Below are 17,720 nucleotides of genomic sequence, written 5' to 3' on the forward strand. Positions count from 1 at the left end.
TTCTTGAGCAATTTCAGCAACAGTAGCTCGTCTGTTGGATCGGCCAGCCTTCGCTCCCCACATGCATTAATGAGTCTTGGCCGCCCATGACCCTGTCACAGGTTCACCACTGTTTCTTCCTTGGACCACTTTTGATAGATACTGACCACTGCAGACCGGGAACACCCCACAAGAGCTGCAGTTTTGGAGATGCTCTGATCCAGTGGTCTAGCCATCACAATTTGGCCCTTCATGAAACTCGCTCAAATCCTTACTCTTGCCCATTTTTCCTGCTTCTAACACATCAACTTTGAGAACAAACTTTTCACTTGCTGCCTAATATATCCCACCCACTAACAGGTGCCATGATGAGGAGATAATCAGTGTTATTCACTTCAACTCTAAGTGCTCATAATGTTATGCCTGATCGGTCCCATTTTTTTTGAGACAGTGAAAATGGGGGACTGTAAAAGTGGCTTTATTTTAAATCCCTTTCATTAAGGTACAAATTCCATGCTGCACACAATGCACTTTATGTGGCTAGGAAAACTTACTTTAAGTCCTTAGCTCTGTGTTGTTTTATGTAGCACCAGGGTCCTGGAGAAATGTTTCATTTCACTGTGTACTGTCTCAGCTATATATGGTTGAAATGACAATAAAAGCTTCTTGACTTGACTTGAAATCCCTTGAGGTGGTGTATCATGGAAAAAGTACAAAAACTGGGTCCAAATAATTATGGACCCAACTGTATAGTATAGGTATAGTATATGCTTAATGTAGGTTTAAGGTATATATAATGTAGCTATAGTATAGCTATATAGTCTACGTTTAATTCAGGTATAGTGTTAAACACAGTAAGCACATAAAATCGTACTTGTGTAACCACTCACTGGTGCGTTTGATGTTTGGGATTATAAATGTTATTATCCATTCAGAAAGGCCTGACACATGAGTATTCAGCCATTCAACCATGTGCTTAATATGTGCAACCACCTGGTGATAGCAAGAGCAGGAAAATGATCTCTTGTTTACTTTTCAGTAAACAAGTGGCGTTGTCTCCTGGTAGACCCAGAAAAGTGTTTCAGTGGACGGAACTAAGTTCTTAAAAACACTATAGCAGTACTAACCTTTGAGAAGTACCTGTATGTCCTTTATTTCTGTGATCTGATTACTGAAGACACTAAGAGGCTTGTTCAAAAAGAAAAAGTCAACTTGAAAAGCAGAATGTTTAAAGTGGACTGGACAGATAGGTATGCTTTTATTCTTTGCTTCAGTTAAGTTCAACATTTTTCATTTGTTCAGAGTCTGTGGTCCTAATTAAAAATGGTAAAGCAAATCGGGAAACACAACAAATTGCTTTATTTATAGGCATGAGCTAATTATGAGTGGTTAAGCATTAATAGCTGTCTCTAGTCAGCCTTATTAGCTGCTTAGTTTCAGATCTTGTTATGAAGAATGATCCAGAATTTTATGGAGCTTTTCCTTCATTATTTTTACTTCACTACCCCTGATCCAAACTATAATGCAGGTCGAATGTGCAGCTTGGTGAGGCATAAAGCTGCTGAAGTTATCTGTTAGCTGATCCGAGCATATGTGGTGTTGACTATAAATAGCCATCAGACTGATTCTGTGTTTGTTCGGAAGCATGTGCCGTGAAATTATTCTTTTCAACGTAAGAAAGATGAGAGGAAACATGAGAACATTTGAGATTTAAACTAGTAATGTAAAACCATCAAGCTAAGGAAAAGTAGAAAGGGAAAAGCAGTTGGGATGCTGCTCAGTTTGGAAATGTTGCTGACTCAGCTGCTAAAATTCACCTTTTTGCTTTGTCACTTTAGCATTCTGTCCATTTCCTTTCTCCTAATTTTCCTTTTACTGTCTGACTTTTCTTTCATCTCAGCCACTTTTCTCTCCTTCCTTTTCACTACTACACTGTCTTTCACCTTTTTTTTATGCTACCTACAGTATCCGTCTTGCTCACCGTTTTGTCAGCTAGTAAAATGTATCCTGTACTTATCATTCACAGCAGGTACACACATGGCAGAGCTGAGCTCAGGGTTTGGCAGCTACGTAGACAGACAGGAGATTAGGCTAGGAATAAAAATCATTTGGGTGCATGCATACACACCTTTAGCTTGTATTAGGAACAAAACACACCTCAGTCTCATCCTTTATTTGTGCAGTACATTTGTCTCTATCTCTTTCACACAGCGAGAGCAGGGCTGTCGCTCAGCATTGAGACAGAGCTTATACAAACACAAATTTTACTGTGTAGTGTCAGAGGTTGGATTATGGATTTGCTTGAATTCCCGAAAGTCAATTATATGCATTTTAAAACGGTAGGTATTTAACCGTAATACATTTGGCATTTATTTGAAGTATTCAAACATTCCTGGGTACAAATGAGGGACAGTAATTAATATCATATAAAGAAAACCCCTAATAATTTTAATTTGCCTGGTTATATTATTTGGGTTACAAGCTTCCTACACTCAACCATCAAATTAAAAGATTTAAATGCAACCATTTACACACACATTCACACACATTTACAGTTATGGACAGTTCAGCTTAGTGGAAAGACATGAGCTCAGGATTGAATCAGACACCCTGGAGCTGTGAGGTGGCAGTCCTGCCCACTGTGCTACTCTGCTATCCACTGTGACATTAATGTATTCTTAAAATAAAAAAATACATTTTAAGTGTCCTATAAAGTAGGGATGTAACCGAATATATTATTTAGATTGTATAACATGTTCTAAATAGGTACAAATAGAGTCGAATAGGAGCAGTAATATTTGTGCTTTTTTTCCAAATTTAACTTATGAATTTGTGAGTTTATGAAGCTTATGACTAAACATCCCAGAGCATCTGGTTGACATTGAGACTGCAGGATGCACCAAAAAATGATGCGCGAGTGGGAAGTTTTACTTTCATGTAAGATAAAACAGAAGATAAAAAGAAAAAAACATAGCATGTTGTGTTTCGCATTTCCAGCCTTTATTTATAACATTCTGACAGTGCCGGCATTTCAATTTCTGGCATGTTTGCATATTTAATTTTTCCCTGATTTTCCCAATTTACTTTTGGCCAATTCACACCCCAAGTCATGCCTGCCCTTTCATATGACAGCTTCCTCCGAGACACACAAACCCAGCCAACTGAATTGCAATAGGACAGCGAAATATTCTCAGGGGAAAGCACTGCCCACTCCTTCTGCAGGCATGCCATATCACGCAGATGCCCACGAAAGTTTATAGTCACTGAGGGACAGGGGAGTGGTCTGCTAAAAACAGACCAAAGGCAATTTTGCAATCTCTAGACAATAAGGTAAATGCTTTTCTTTTGCACCACGTGGGAGCTGGGGTCATATACAATTTAAAACCTCCTGGTTTAGCATATGCCCACTGGCACTGGCTATCCAAATCTAAATCTAAATATTTTGGAACACTAAAGAGAGACAGATACAAATATGAATATTTGGAGCATTAAACAGATAAAGGTACAGAAACACAAAGTTGCACTGGATTAAACAGCTATTATACTTCAGGAGGATTTGGGATACATAACAGGGAAACACTGTAGACGCTCAGCTTCAACAAACAAAAGATTTTACTGAGGAATCATGATGACCTGCTCATAGTCTTCTGCCTTATTGTAAATGTGCTGGACATAATACATTTTAGTGTATTTCATAAAAAGAATCTTATATAGTGTAGTATAGTGTATTGTAGTGTAGTGTACTGTAGCATAGTGTAGTATAGTTTATTGTAGTGTAGTGTACTGTAGTGTAGTATAGTATAGTGTATTGTAGTGTACTGTAGTGTAGTATAGTATAGTGTATTGTAGTGTACTGTAGCATAGTGTAGTATAGTTTATTGTAGTGTAGTGTACTGTAGTGTAGTATAATATAGTGTATTGTAGTGTACTGTAGTGTAGTATAGTATAGTGTATTGTAGTGTACTGTAGCATAGTGTAGTATAGTTTATTGTAGTGTAGTGTACTGTAGTGTAGTATAGTATAGTGTATTGTAGTGTACTGTAGTGTAGTATAATATAGTGTATTGTAGTGTACTGTAGTGTAGTATAGTATAGTGTATTGTAGTGTACTGTAGCATAGTGTAGTATAGTTTATTGTAGTGTAGTGTACTGTAGTGTAGTATAATATAGTGTATTGTAGTGTACTGTAGTGTAGTATAGTATAGTGTATTGTAGTGTACTGTAGCATAGTGTAGTATAGTTTATTGTAGTGTAGTGTACTGTAGCATAGTGTAGTATAGTTTATTGTAGTGTAGTGTACTGTAGTGTAGTATAGTATAGTGTATTGTAGTGTACTGTAGTGTAGTATAGTATAGTGTATTGTAGTGTACTGTAGCATAGTGTAGTATAGTTTATTGTAGTGTAGTGTACTGTAGTGTAGTATAATATAGTGTATTGTAGTGTACTGTAGTGTAGTATAGTATAGTGTATTGTAGTGTACTGTAGCATAGTGTAGTATAGTTTATTGTAGTGTAGTGTACTGTAGTGTAGTATAATATAGTGTATTGTAGTGTACTGTAGTGTAGTATAGTATAGTGTATTGTAGTGTACTGTAGCATAGTGTAGTATAGTTTATTGTAGTGTAGTGTACTGTAGTGTAGTATAATATAGTGTATTGTAGTGTACTGTAGTGTAGTATAGTATAGTGTATTGTAGTGTACTGTAGCATAGTGTAGTATAGTTTATTGTAGTGTAGTGTACTGTAGTGTAGTATAATATAGTGTATTGTAGTGTACTGTAGTGTAGTATAGTATAGTGTATTGTAGTGTACTGTAGCATAGTGTAGTATAGTGTAGTATAGTGTATTGTAGTGTAGTATAGTATAGTGTATTGTAGTGTACTGTAGCATAGTGTAGTATAGTGTAGTATAGTGTATTGTAGTGTACTGTAGCATAGTGTAGTATAGTTTATTGTAGTGTAGTATAGTATAGTGTATTGTAGTGTACTGTAGCATAGTGTAGTATAGTGTAGTATAGTGTATTGTAGTGTACTGTAGCATAGTGTAGTATAGTTTATTGTAGTGTAGTATAGTATAGTGTATTGTAGTGTACTGTAGCATAGTGTAGTATAGTGTAGTATAGTGTAGTATAGTGTATTGTAGTGTACTGTAGCATAGTGTAGTATAGTTTATTGTAGTGTAGTGTACTGTAGTGTAGTATAATATAGTGTATTGTAGTGTACTGTAGTGTAGTATAGTATAGTGTATTGTAGTGTACTGTAGCATAGTGTAGTATAGTTTATTGTAGTGTAGTGTACTGTAGTGTAGTATAGTATAGTGTAGTATAGTGTATTGTAGTGTAGTGTACTGTAGTATAGTGTATTGTAGTGTACTGTAGCATAGTGTAGTATAGTTTATTGTAGTGTAGTGTACTGTAGTGTAGTATAGTATAGTGTATTGTAGTGTACTGTAGCATAGTGTAGTATAGTTTATTGTAGTGTAGTGTACTGTAGTGTAGTATAATATAGTGTATTGTAGTGTACTGTAGTGTAGTATAGTATAGTGTATTGTAGTGTACTGTAGTGTAGTATAGTATAGTGTATTGTAGTGTACTGTAGCATAGTGTAGTATAGTTTATTGTAGTGTAGTGTACTGTAGTGTAGTATAATATAGTGTATTGTAGTGTACTGTAGTGTAGTATAGTATAGTGTATTGTAGTGTACTGTAGCATAGTGTAGTATAGTTTATTGTAGTGTAGTGTACTGTAGTGTAGTATAATATAGTGTATTGTAGTGTACTGTAGTATAGTGTATTGTAGTGTAGTGTAGTGTACTGTAGTGTAGTATAGTATAGTGTATTGTAGTGTACTGTAGCATAGTGTAGTATAGTGTAGTATAGTGTATTGTAGTGTACTGTAGCATAGTGTAGTATAGTTTATTGTAGTGTAGTGTACTGTAGTGTAGTATAATATAGTGTATTGTAGTGTACTGTAGTGTAGTATAGTATAGTGTATTGTAGTGTACTGTAGCATAGTGTAGTATAGTTTATTGTAGTGTAGTGTACTGTAGTGTAGTATAGTATAGTGTATTGTAGTGTACTGTAGCATAGTGTAGTATAGTGTATTGTAGTGTACTGTAGCATAGTGTAGTATAGTTTATTGTAGTGTAGTGTACTGTAGTGTAGTATAATATAGTGTATTGTAGTGTACTGTAGTATAGTGTATTGTAGTGTAGTGTAGTGTACTGTAGTATAGTGTATTGTAGTGTACTGTAGCATAGTGTAGTATAGTTTATTGTAGTGTAGTGTACTGTAGTGTAGTATAGTATAGTTTATTGTAGTGTAGTGTACTGTAGTGTAGTATAGTATAGTGTATTGTAGTGTACTGTAGCATAGTGTAGTATAGTTTATTGTAGTGTAGTGTACTGTAGTGTAGTATAGTATAGTGTATTGTAGTGTACTGTAGCATTGTGTAGTATAGTTTATTGTAGTGTAGTGTACTGTAGTGTAGTATAGTATAGTTTATTGTAGTGTAGTGTACTGTAGTGTAGTATAGTATAGTGTATTGTAGTGTACTGTAGCATAGTGTAGTATAGTTTATTGTAGTGTAGTGTACTGTAGTGTAGTATAGTATAGTGTATTGTAGTGTACTGTAGCATTGTGTAGTATAGTTTATTGTAGTGTAGTGTACTGTAGTGTACTGTAGCATAGTGTAGTATAGTGTATTGTAGTGTACTGTAGCATAGTGTAGTATAGTTTATTGTAGTGTAGTGTACTGTAGTGTAGTATAGTATAGTGTATTGTAGTGTACTGTAGCATAGTGTAGTATAGTTTATTGTAGTGTACTGTAGCATAGTGTAGTATAGTGTATTGTAGTGTACTGTAGCATAGTGTAGTATAGTTTATTGTAGTGTACTGTAGCATAGTGTAGTATAGTGTATTGTAGTGTACTGTAGCATAGTGTAGTATAGTGTATTGTAGTGTACTGTAGCATAGTGTAGTATAGTTTATTGTAGTGTACTGTAGCATAGTGTAGTATAGTTTATTGTAGTGTACTGTAGCATAGTGTAGTATAGTTTATTGTAGTGTACTGTAGCATAGTGTAGTATAGTTTATTGTAGTGTACTGTAGCATAGTGTAGTATAGTTTATTGTAGTGTACTGTAGCATAGTGTAGTATAGTGTATTGTAGTGTACTGTAGCATAGTGTAGTATAGTTTATTGTAGTGTACTGTAGCATAGTGTAGTATAGTGTATTGTAGTGTACTGTAGCATAGTGTAGTATAGTGTATTGTAGTGTACTGTAGCATAGTGTAGTATAGTTTATTGTAGTGTACTGTAGCATAGTGTAGTATAGTGTATTGTAGTGTACTGTAGCATAGTGTAGTATAGTGTATTGTAGTGTACTGTAGCATAGTGTAGTATAGTTTATTGTAGTGTACTGTAGCATAGTGTAGTATAGTGTATTGTAGTGTACTGTAGCATAGTGTAGTATAGTGTATTGTAGTGTACTGTAGCATAGTGTAGTATAGTTTATTGTAGTGTACTGTAGCATAGTGTAGTATAGTGTATTGTAGTGTACTGTAGCATAGTGTAGTATAGTGTATTGTAGTGTACTGTAGCATAGTGTAGTATAGTGTATTGTAGTGTACTGTAGCATAGTGTAGTATAGTGTATTGTAGTGTACTGTAGCATAGTGTAGTATAGTTTATTGTAGTGTAGTGTACTGTAGTGTACTGTAGCATAGTGTAGTATAGTGTATTGTAGTGTACTGTAGCATAGTGTAGTATAGTTTATTGTAGTGTAGTGTACTGTAGTGTAGTATAGTATAGTTTATTGTAGTGTAGTGTACTGTAGTGTAGTATAGTATAGTTTATTGTAGTGTAGTGTACTGTAGTGTAGTATAGTATAGTGTATTGTAGTGTAGTGTACTGTAGTGTAGTATAGTATAGTTTATTGTAGTGTAGTGTACTGTAGTGTAGTATAGTATAGTGTATTGTAGTGTACTGTAGTGTAGTATAGTATAGTTTATTGTAGTGTAGTGTACTGTAGTGTAGTATAGTATAGTTTATTGTAGTGTAGTGTACTGTAGTGTAGTATAGTATAGTGTATTGTAGTGTACTGTAGCATAGTGTAGTATAGTGTACTGTAGTGTACTGTAGTGTACTGTAGCATTGTGTAGTATAGTGTATTGTAGTGTAGTGTACTGTAGTGTAGTGTATTGTAGTGTAGTATAGTGTATTGTAGCATAGTGTGGTGTATTGTAGTGTAGTGTACTGTAGTGTAGTATAGTATAGTGTATTGTAGTGTAGTGTACTGTAGTGTAGTATAGTATAGTGTATTGTAGTGTAGTGTACTGTAGCATAGTGTTGTATAGTGTATTGTAGTGTAGTGTACTGTAGCATAGTCCTTGAAAGTTAAACTGTATGTTTTACTCTTGAAAAACAAAATAACTAGAAGAAAACGTTGCTGTTACTGCTTAGATAATTATTAATAATTCATTTATGTTTATTAATCATGATGAGGTTAATCATGCATACAATATATTCTACTTCTAATTAAACATATACATGTTTTACAAAAAGATATAGTTGTACAGCATAACAATGTCATTATCAGTGTTTACTTTCTGATTGAGTACTGTTACCAGAGCTTCTGTCTCCTCATATTAACTAAGACATCATATGATTAAAGGTTCCTATTAAACATTTTATATACTATATTGCATGTAGAAAGAGACAGGCTGTTTCCCACAAAACTTCCTCATCAACTGTGCAAGTGCTTACATAGCCTCCTAATCCACCACCATATGGCTGTTTTCAGTTATAACTCAAAATCATTGCTCTACTGAAATGTATTATGTTTAACTTCTTGAACATTATCTTTTAACTTAAAATGAGCCACTAACCTCAGCCATGAAATTATTAGAGCCTTGTAGTCATTTGATATAGTGCTGCATGCTCTTTTGCCAACCAGTTTTCTCCCGTTGTGGAAATTTGTGATCAAATTGCAATTGCAGGTAACATGATGACAAGAAGGTTATGAAGCATTTTTTTTTTTTTTAATATATTACAGACAGCAAAGACGCACATTTTAATATTTCTCTGTGTTTGTAACTAAGGTTACGGACATTAAGGGCTAGCAGGAGTTAAGTGCTGACTTGGGCTCTGTTCCAAATTGTGCCCTAAACAGTTTGGTAATGCTCCAAGTATGCACTTTGGTGATGCAGGCGAGTAAAAATGTCCCTTGTACAGTTCCTTGCGAGTGCATGAATAATGATTAAACAAAATAAATCATAAATCACTCATTGTTCGACAGTTCCACTAGAACTAGCATATTACATCAGTTTCAGTCATTCTCATTAGTAAATTGCATCTATGAATCCTAAACACTGAGTAAATGAGCATTTATGAGTCATGAGTGTTAGATGAAACTAAATATCTATGCTAGTTATTAATAATCAGCCACTACGCTGGAGCTGACAGTTTGCCTAAGCTCCCAGACTTTCTCACATGTACTCAGCTTTCCTCACTTTTAGTGAAAGTCATACAGCCACTAGGAAGATGGATCACCAGGTTATGCCACAGCTGAGGTAGCTGTCTGGAGGATATATTCCATTTGTCTTCCAAGGATGAGAATAAAAACATGATGGAAACTAAGGCAAAGGTGGACAAATCATAAATTCATTAGCTAGGTAACTGGGCAAGTAACTGGGCTCTAGTTTGGTTCCATGTTTTGGTTCCCCTGAATCCTATGTAAAATCTAGTGGTGCTAATAGAATGTAGCTAAAATAGCATATAAAGACCTCGTTCGCTAGTAAAGTATAGACTGAGGGAAATGAATCATCTCCTCCGGTCTATAATATAGCATGCTGTGTTTTTGTCTTTGACAAAAGTCTGCAAGCCATTGCCCAGCATTTTGGCTTTGATATATGGAGTTTTGTCCTCACACAAATAAAATACATAATCTCTGTCTGTTCAGTGTCTTTATTTTCAGTTATGTAGCAGCTTTGTGTTAAATATGATTTTACACTGGTGTGTAAGTATTTGCTCCCGCGTGATCCTAATTTGTAAAAGTTTGTTTATCTGTGCATGCTAATTAAACCACTCAGTTAAATCCATTCTGTTGTGGCACAGATCATGTCTTGGCTGATGTGTGTCTTGCAGCAGGCTTCCCGGTTTGGATAGGACACCTTCACCCATGAACCATTTGCTGTTGTTAACCACAATAAATTATCATTGTTCTTTGTTCACATACCTGGTGTTTGTGTGTTGGTGTGTGTGTGTTTCTAGCTTTAAAGCCCACAACCGTCCATCAGTTGGATACTGCACAAGCCCCATGACATTACAGTTCAGAGTGTTGGATTTCATGTTGAAATTACTCCCACTAAAATTGCTAGATGATAAGCCCCTTGGAGCCTAGCTACAGTTCAGCAGTGCTGAAACAGAGCCCTCTTTCTTTCAATATAGCTCATTCTCCCTGCTGCTTCGCTTAGGAATTAATAATTGCATCCTGAAGGTCAGTCATTAAAGACGGTCGACATTGATGATGTCTATCCTTGGAAAATTCTAAATATGCTGGCTATAGCATATTTTGATATTGATAATTATAGTGGATGCCTTGTTGCTAATAGTAATGTGTATGTTCAGTGTTGGCTGATTCTGCTGTATCGGTTCTTATGTCTGCTCTGGAAAAGGTCAGCTATCAGAGGAGGCTAACTCCTGTGTGTCTTCATGTCACAGAGCTTGTAGGGATACTCTCTCTCTCTCTCTCTGTCTCTCTCTCTCTCTGTCTGTCTGTCAGAGGAGCTGCCCAATGCACAACTGTTCCACCATTATTATTATTATTATTATTATTATTATTATTATTATTATTATTATTATTATTATTATTATTATTATGCTGTGTCAGCTCTGTTTCTTCCTGTACAGTGAAAGAGTGAGTGTGTATAGTCGTTCAAAAAATAATTACAAGGTCATTCCTTCTCAAGACACCGTGTCCATTTAAAGTCTCTGCTCTGGTGCGTAAACAACAGATAGACTGATGATAGACTATGATGCTGTATTGATCGTCTGTGTGCACTCAATAAAGGGCACCCAATAAATCAGGATCTCGTGATTCAGTCATGTTTCCAAGCTAACACGTTCTGGAGGGTTACTCAATTTTACCATGAGCTGCTTAGAAGCCTGAGTCTATAATCCGTTGTCTATATTTATATCATAATTCCCAGTGAGCAAGCCAAGGATAACAGCAGCAAGGAAAAAGCTCCCTAAGATGGAAGAGAAAAGGAAGAAACCTTGTCAGAAACCATTTCTATGCAGGTGAAGCCAATTCTCCTTTGTCCTGTACTGGATTATAGATTATTTTTTTTATCTCAGTCTATTTGGAGTATTGGTTAACGATATACAATAAATCTATTAATCAGTAATGGCTGGTTATCATATTGAATTGGAGAGCTAAAACAATTCTACTTTTCATAAGTATCGGGATTAATACAAATAAATTTAAATATAAGTCTAATATTAATCTTGAACTTTTTGTGCTATATTTCGTATGTTCTGTAAAGCTGCTTTGAGGCGATGTCCATTGTTAAAAGTGCTATACAAAGTGAATTGAATTGAAAGTAACATGCTATACAATTATTAAAAAAACATTATTGTTGAGTCTTAAAGCAGAAGATCTCATAAGAGCACACAAATTGGAAGACAGATGTGCAGCATTTTTAATTCTGTAATCATATCTCTTCTAAATGATAAGTATAGTCTGAAAAGCTGTGTTGCTTCTAGTCAGCTCTTTTCTCACTAAATATACAATTCTGCCGTTTGCTCCTAAACATAATCTGTACTGTGTTTTAATAGTCTATGAACCTCTATTTCTGATCCAGAAGCATTTTGAAAAATCTGTGATTGAGAAAATAATCCGTTACTTTCTTGTTATTAAACCCATGCACCTTCTCAATCACTGCTGATGATGTGTTATAAATGTGTCAGGACACAGGCTTAAATAAAATGAATGCACACAGATGGATTCACTCTGTGTAATCACTTCACATGACTGATTGGCTGTATGAAGCTACAGTCTGGACTAGAAAGAAATTAGCCCTGCTCCTTCATAACATTCTGTATGTTTTTTAAGAGATAGAGATGCTTAGCCCTAATAGCCCATTTTTAAAAGCCAGTGCTGATACAGATATACAAGTTTGCCTCACAGTAGGCAAAGGAGACATATTCAGCATAACTCACAGTCAATCAATAAAGAAGGAGCAGTGCCTTTTAGTAACCAGCTATAGGAAAAGGAGCTTATAGGCCTCAGCTTGGCAGGAGTAAAACCTGGGTGCAGGTTTTTAAAAGGTTTAGATGGCCAGAAATAGGATCTGGATAAAAGCAAAACCTTTTTGGACTTAAAAATAGAATTTTGTGTGGGAGCAGAGGTTTGTAGACTTCATCCTTAAAGTGTACATCGGTTACACTTTTTAATTGTGACCCATAGATGGATAGAATAAAACATCACTTATCTGATAACAAATGAAGCTCATTAATAATTGCATTTGCTATTCAATCTTATTTGTGATTGTTGTTAACATGGGGGATAATTGTGCATGGCAGGGACTCACTCTTGGAATGGCAGAACACTGTGTGCTAACTCCCATGTGTGAACGCATCTACTAAACCTCGTAAGATCACTAAAGTGCAATTAATATACTGCACTCCAGTCCACTAAACTGGAGTCTGTGTGCAGGTGCTGGGAGAGCATCTTTGTTAGAATGTTCACACAAATTTTGTATGTTGAATTGAGAAAAATGACTTGGCTTGTCAGAGTGTTTTCGATGAAAGAAGACAAATAATGCAAAATTGCTCTGACTCTGCTAGATTTGATTGCTCAGCATGCAGTTTCATCCAGGTGTCCTGGCTCAAAGTGAAGAAATCCAAAATATGTTATTATTTATATTATATTACTCCTTTCTTCTGTTTATACTGCATTTAGTATATCTGTAACTAGTTTGTAGTGTCCTGGGTTTCATACTGCTTTCTTTAGTTGTCAACAATCATATTTCTGTAAAATGCAACCAGTGATTTATATTACCTATACTGGAGAGAATTATATTTAGGACAGTAAATACAGCAATGATAACACTGACTTTCTTTTGCTTATTTACTTTAACATCTGTGTTTGAAAGCCTGATGCTAATAAAAATGCTAAGCAGCTGTTAATGACAATGGGAAAGAGTTTGTTTAGTTAGTGCACTCATAAAAGCATAAATCATAATAAAACACTGTGATACATATTGGAAAAACATCATCACACCTGTCACCACCTGGATTTACACAAGTAAGGAGGTGAATCCAATGTTCTGTTCTTGTAGCCTGTACGCATCAAGGTTTGGTGTTTTCTGTATGCTGAGCTACTTTTCTGCTCACCGTGGGTGTAAAGAGTGATTGTGTGAGTTACTATATCCTTCCTGGCAGCTCAAACCAATCTGGCCATTTTACTCTGACCTCTCTCACTAACAAGGCTTTTCCACTCACTGAACTGTTTGTTATTTTTCACACCCTTTTGTGTAAACTTTAGAGACTATCCGCAGATTAAGAAGTACTCAAAGCAGTGACAGGTGAAGTGAATAACACTGATTATCTCCTCATCATGGCACCTGTTAGTGGGTGGGATATATTAGGCAGCAAGTGAACATTTTGTCCTCAAAGTTGATGTTAGAAGCAGGAAAAATGGATAAGCTCAAGGATTTGGCCCTGAGTTTGACAAGGGCCAAATTGTGATCAGAGCACCTCCAAAACTGCAGCTCTTGTGGAGTGTTCCCGGTTTGCAGTGGTCAGTATGTTGTGCCTGGTCAGTGTAGATAGATGGGTAGGTAGGTAGGTAGGTAGGTAGGTAGGTAGGTAGGTAGGTAGGTAGGTAGATAGATAGATAGATAGATAGATAGATAGATAGATAGATAGATAGATAGATAGATAGATAGATAGATAGATAGATAGATAGATAGATAGATAGATAGATAGATATGCATTGTGCTGCTCCCACATGATTATCTGATTGGATAACTTAATAAATGACCAGGTGTTCCTAAAAATTGAGGGTATTTAGTAATATACAGTACAGACTACTGCAAAGAGCTGTAGTTTAATATAAACTGAGCAGTCAGAGTTTCGTTTTCTAGAAATACATCTGATGTGTTGAGAAAAACGTATAACCTTTCCCCTTCACTCATTCTGTCTGAACACAGTGCACTAATCAAGTCATTTGCTTGTTTTCCAATCCTAGAAGGTCACATCTGCCGTATTCCATCTGATGAAACTGTTGTTCTTTTTGCTGTTGCTGCTTGGATCATATCTTTATGTTTGATCTCCCTCTTAGGTTTTTATATGAAATTTAGTGTAGAGTACTCCTGTTGTTGCAAATAGATTTTGTATATTCACTTGTAAAGCAGTAGGACAGATGTAATGAGGATATTTCTATGCAGCTCATCAGGGCAATTGTCTTTTTTTGACCTACATGATTTCACAATACTATGGCTTGACACCACAAATAAAGAGATCTGATCCTTTCCTAATCAACCTTCAGGTTTTATGGCATTATGGCAATTTTTTCTCAGCAAAATACCCAAGACAGAAGACATGATTATTATCTCTCTAATAACACCTAGTATATTGTACATACCTTCATCATTTAATTGTGATGTAGACATTCCAATGAGAGTTACTCTGGGTCTTGTGTCCAGGATCAGTAATAGAATAATATTTATCCTATGTTAAAATATGCTTTCTTAAAACTACATGTCAAATAACTGCAGTTTGGCTAAAACACATTTCTAAAATCTCTTGAAACCATTTAATTACAGAAAATCGATAATGGTTTTCATACACATGAAAAACTGTTCAGTAGAATTTGAAAGACACATACACACACACACACACACACACACACACACCACCTATACACACCCTTTCCTGAGCTAAAACTCATTGTGCAGTCAGGGTGGTGAAATGACAATCCTGTATTAAAACTGCACTAAAATCATAATAAAATCATAATACTAATTAGTTTCAGAGTGCAATTATTTGATTCAAGAACTGCATCGTCTCATTAATTCCAGTCAGTTGATTCTAGGTACTGTGGGACTCCAGCCAGTACAATGCAGGGGTTGCATTTTGATTTCTGGAAAGCTGTGATAAGATAGTCTGTACTATAAAATCACTGTTTGGAATAAATCCTACCCCAACAACCCCCTCAGCCTGGCACCAGTTTACTTCTCATTTCCTGTCAGCCAGTCAATGTTCCCAGCCTTGCTTCTCACTCCCCTTTTCCATTCGCCTCTCCTCTTCACCCCCACCCCTTTTCTCATCCTATCTCATTCATCTGGAATTTTTTTTGCCTTTCTTCTGTACATGACCTCCTTTAGATACCAACCACGCTCTTCTTGCATTTCTAATCATCTGTCTGGTACTAGCTCTTCTTTAGCATTGCTTTACTTTGATTCTCCTTCTGCAGCCATGGGGATGGTGAAATAATCTGTCATGCGTAAGAGATGGATGCAAATGTGGTGTGGAATTTATTATAAAAATGCAAAATAAATCCAAAATGTCAAGCAAAATCATAAACAGGAACAGGCAAAAGACCTGGAGATCGGCAAACAATACAATGGTAGAATGCAAAGAAAAGATCGAAAACCAGGATATCAGTCACAGAATCAAAAGGCTTGGTATGTTTGGGTCCCTGTACACTGAGTGTTTCTTCACTAAGAGGCTGTGTTCAGAGTCAGTTTATAAAGGCTGTAAGGGTTACTGGAAACAGATGTGTATGATTAGTACTCAGGTGAGGGTGATGTGCTGGGGATTGTAGTCTGCAGCTGCCTTGCTTGTAGGTGGGGATTCCAGTGGACTCCAGGGAACAGACAACTGTTCTCTAACCTCTTAGAAGTTACTGGATTTAGTATAACCATGTAAGCAGTACATCTGCTGGAGAACACAGGGTTCCAGTTGATTTTGTTTAAACCAGTAAACAAGTGGTATGTGGAGCTCATATGAGACATAACCACAGTGTGACACATCCAACATTCTTCAGCTTTGAGATGATGCTCTTTGAATGCATCACTGAGATATAATCATCAGTTTGACATTTGCAACACATTTACGAGCATCATTTGCATTCATATCCTGGCCTTGTTATATTAAGTTTGGAAGAACAAAAAGGGCCTAGCGGCAAAGCTTTACTTTATGTTATGTTGATCTCTTGCGTGTCTCTGCATTTGAATGATCTGTCATAAAAATGTTGATTTTATTCCTCATTATTTTTTCTTATACTGTTTCCTGATGTTTTATTAATCAAAACAGTACTCCGTTAGATTGAACATTATGAAACTAATAGATAAAATGATACTTCTTCGAGTACGCTAATAATTATTTACATGATTAGGTAGACTGAATGTTGTCAGATAACAGAAATAAGCCACACCAGACTTCAACTTTCAGGAAAAGCAGTGATAGGCAGGGGCTGCATCTTTTTGTTGTTGTTGTTGTTGAACTGATTTATCATTGTGGAAATTGTTTCTTTACTCACTTGGGAAGATGTCTAGCTAGAGAACTCATTATAGGTGGCTAGTGTTTGTGTGATTCTGTCATGAATCTCCCCTTGCGCTGCGAGCCATGCAGCTCAGCACACGCAGCAGCCTGCAACGCTACACCGTTCAATACCACTTCTTCTTTTGCTTGGCTTTGTTCTTTGTTTGTTTATAGCCATACGCTTTTGTTTTGGTTCATGTCCTGTCTCCGCACTTGTCTTGTTGCTTGCCTGTTTCGCACAGGTGTCATGATTAAGCTTTCAGTTTTGTTAAGTTTTCCATTTTGTTCTTGATTTAGTCCAGCATTTACACCCTTTGAAAAATTCCAAATTTTAATTTGGAATTGGCCAAAACAGGGCCAAGGTCACTTCAAGGTCAAAAGTCTGACACTGTTGGTAGCGGAGGCATCTCCATTAACATCACTGACATTGAGTACTTACTACATACTTTTCAATAGGACAAGATTGAGGCATCCAAGGAATCTGCTTGCCCTTGTGTATACACATAACTGAGCACTTTATTAGGAACACCTGTATACCTACTCATTCATGTAGTTATTTAATCAGCCAATCATGTGGCAGCAGTGCAGATATGGGCCAGCAGCTTTGGTTAATGTTCACATCAACCATCAGAATGGGAATAATCATGTTGATGCCAGATGGGCTGGTTTGAGTATTTCTATAACTGCTGATCTCCTGGGATTTTCAACAGTCTCAAGAGTTTACAGTGCAATAAAGAAACATCCAGGAAGCAGCAGTTCTGTGGATGGAAATGCCTTGTTGATGAGAGGTCAAAGGAGAATGCCTAGACTGGATCGAGCTGAGAAAAAGGCTACAGTAACGCAAATAACCAGTCTGTACGATTGTGGTAAGCAAAAAAAAATGTCAAGGCTTGAGGGGGATGGACTGAACAGCAGAAGACCACATCGAGTTTCACTTCTGTCAACCAAGCACAGAAAGCTAAGGCTACAGACTCACAAAACTGGATGGTTGAAGACTGGTAGAAAATAGTCTAATAAATCTCAAATTCTGTTGGCCCACACAGAATGTAGGGCCAGAATATGGTACCTACAACCTGAATCCATAGGTCCAACCTACCTTGTGTAGAACTGTTTGAGTATTGTTGTTGAACATGTGCATTCCTTCATGGACACAATTTTCCCATCTTCTAGTAGTTCTTTTCAGCCTTATAACACACCA

Source organism: Hemibagrus wyckioides, linkage group LG11, assembly GCF_019097595.1.
Source record: "Hemibagrus wyckioides isolate EC202008001 linkage group LG11, SWU_Hwy_1.0, whole genome shotgun sequence".
Taxonomy (NCBI): domain Eukaryota; kingdom Metazoa; phylum Chordata; class Actinopteri; order Siluriformes; family Bagridae; genus Hemibagrus; species Hemibagrus wyckioides.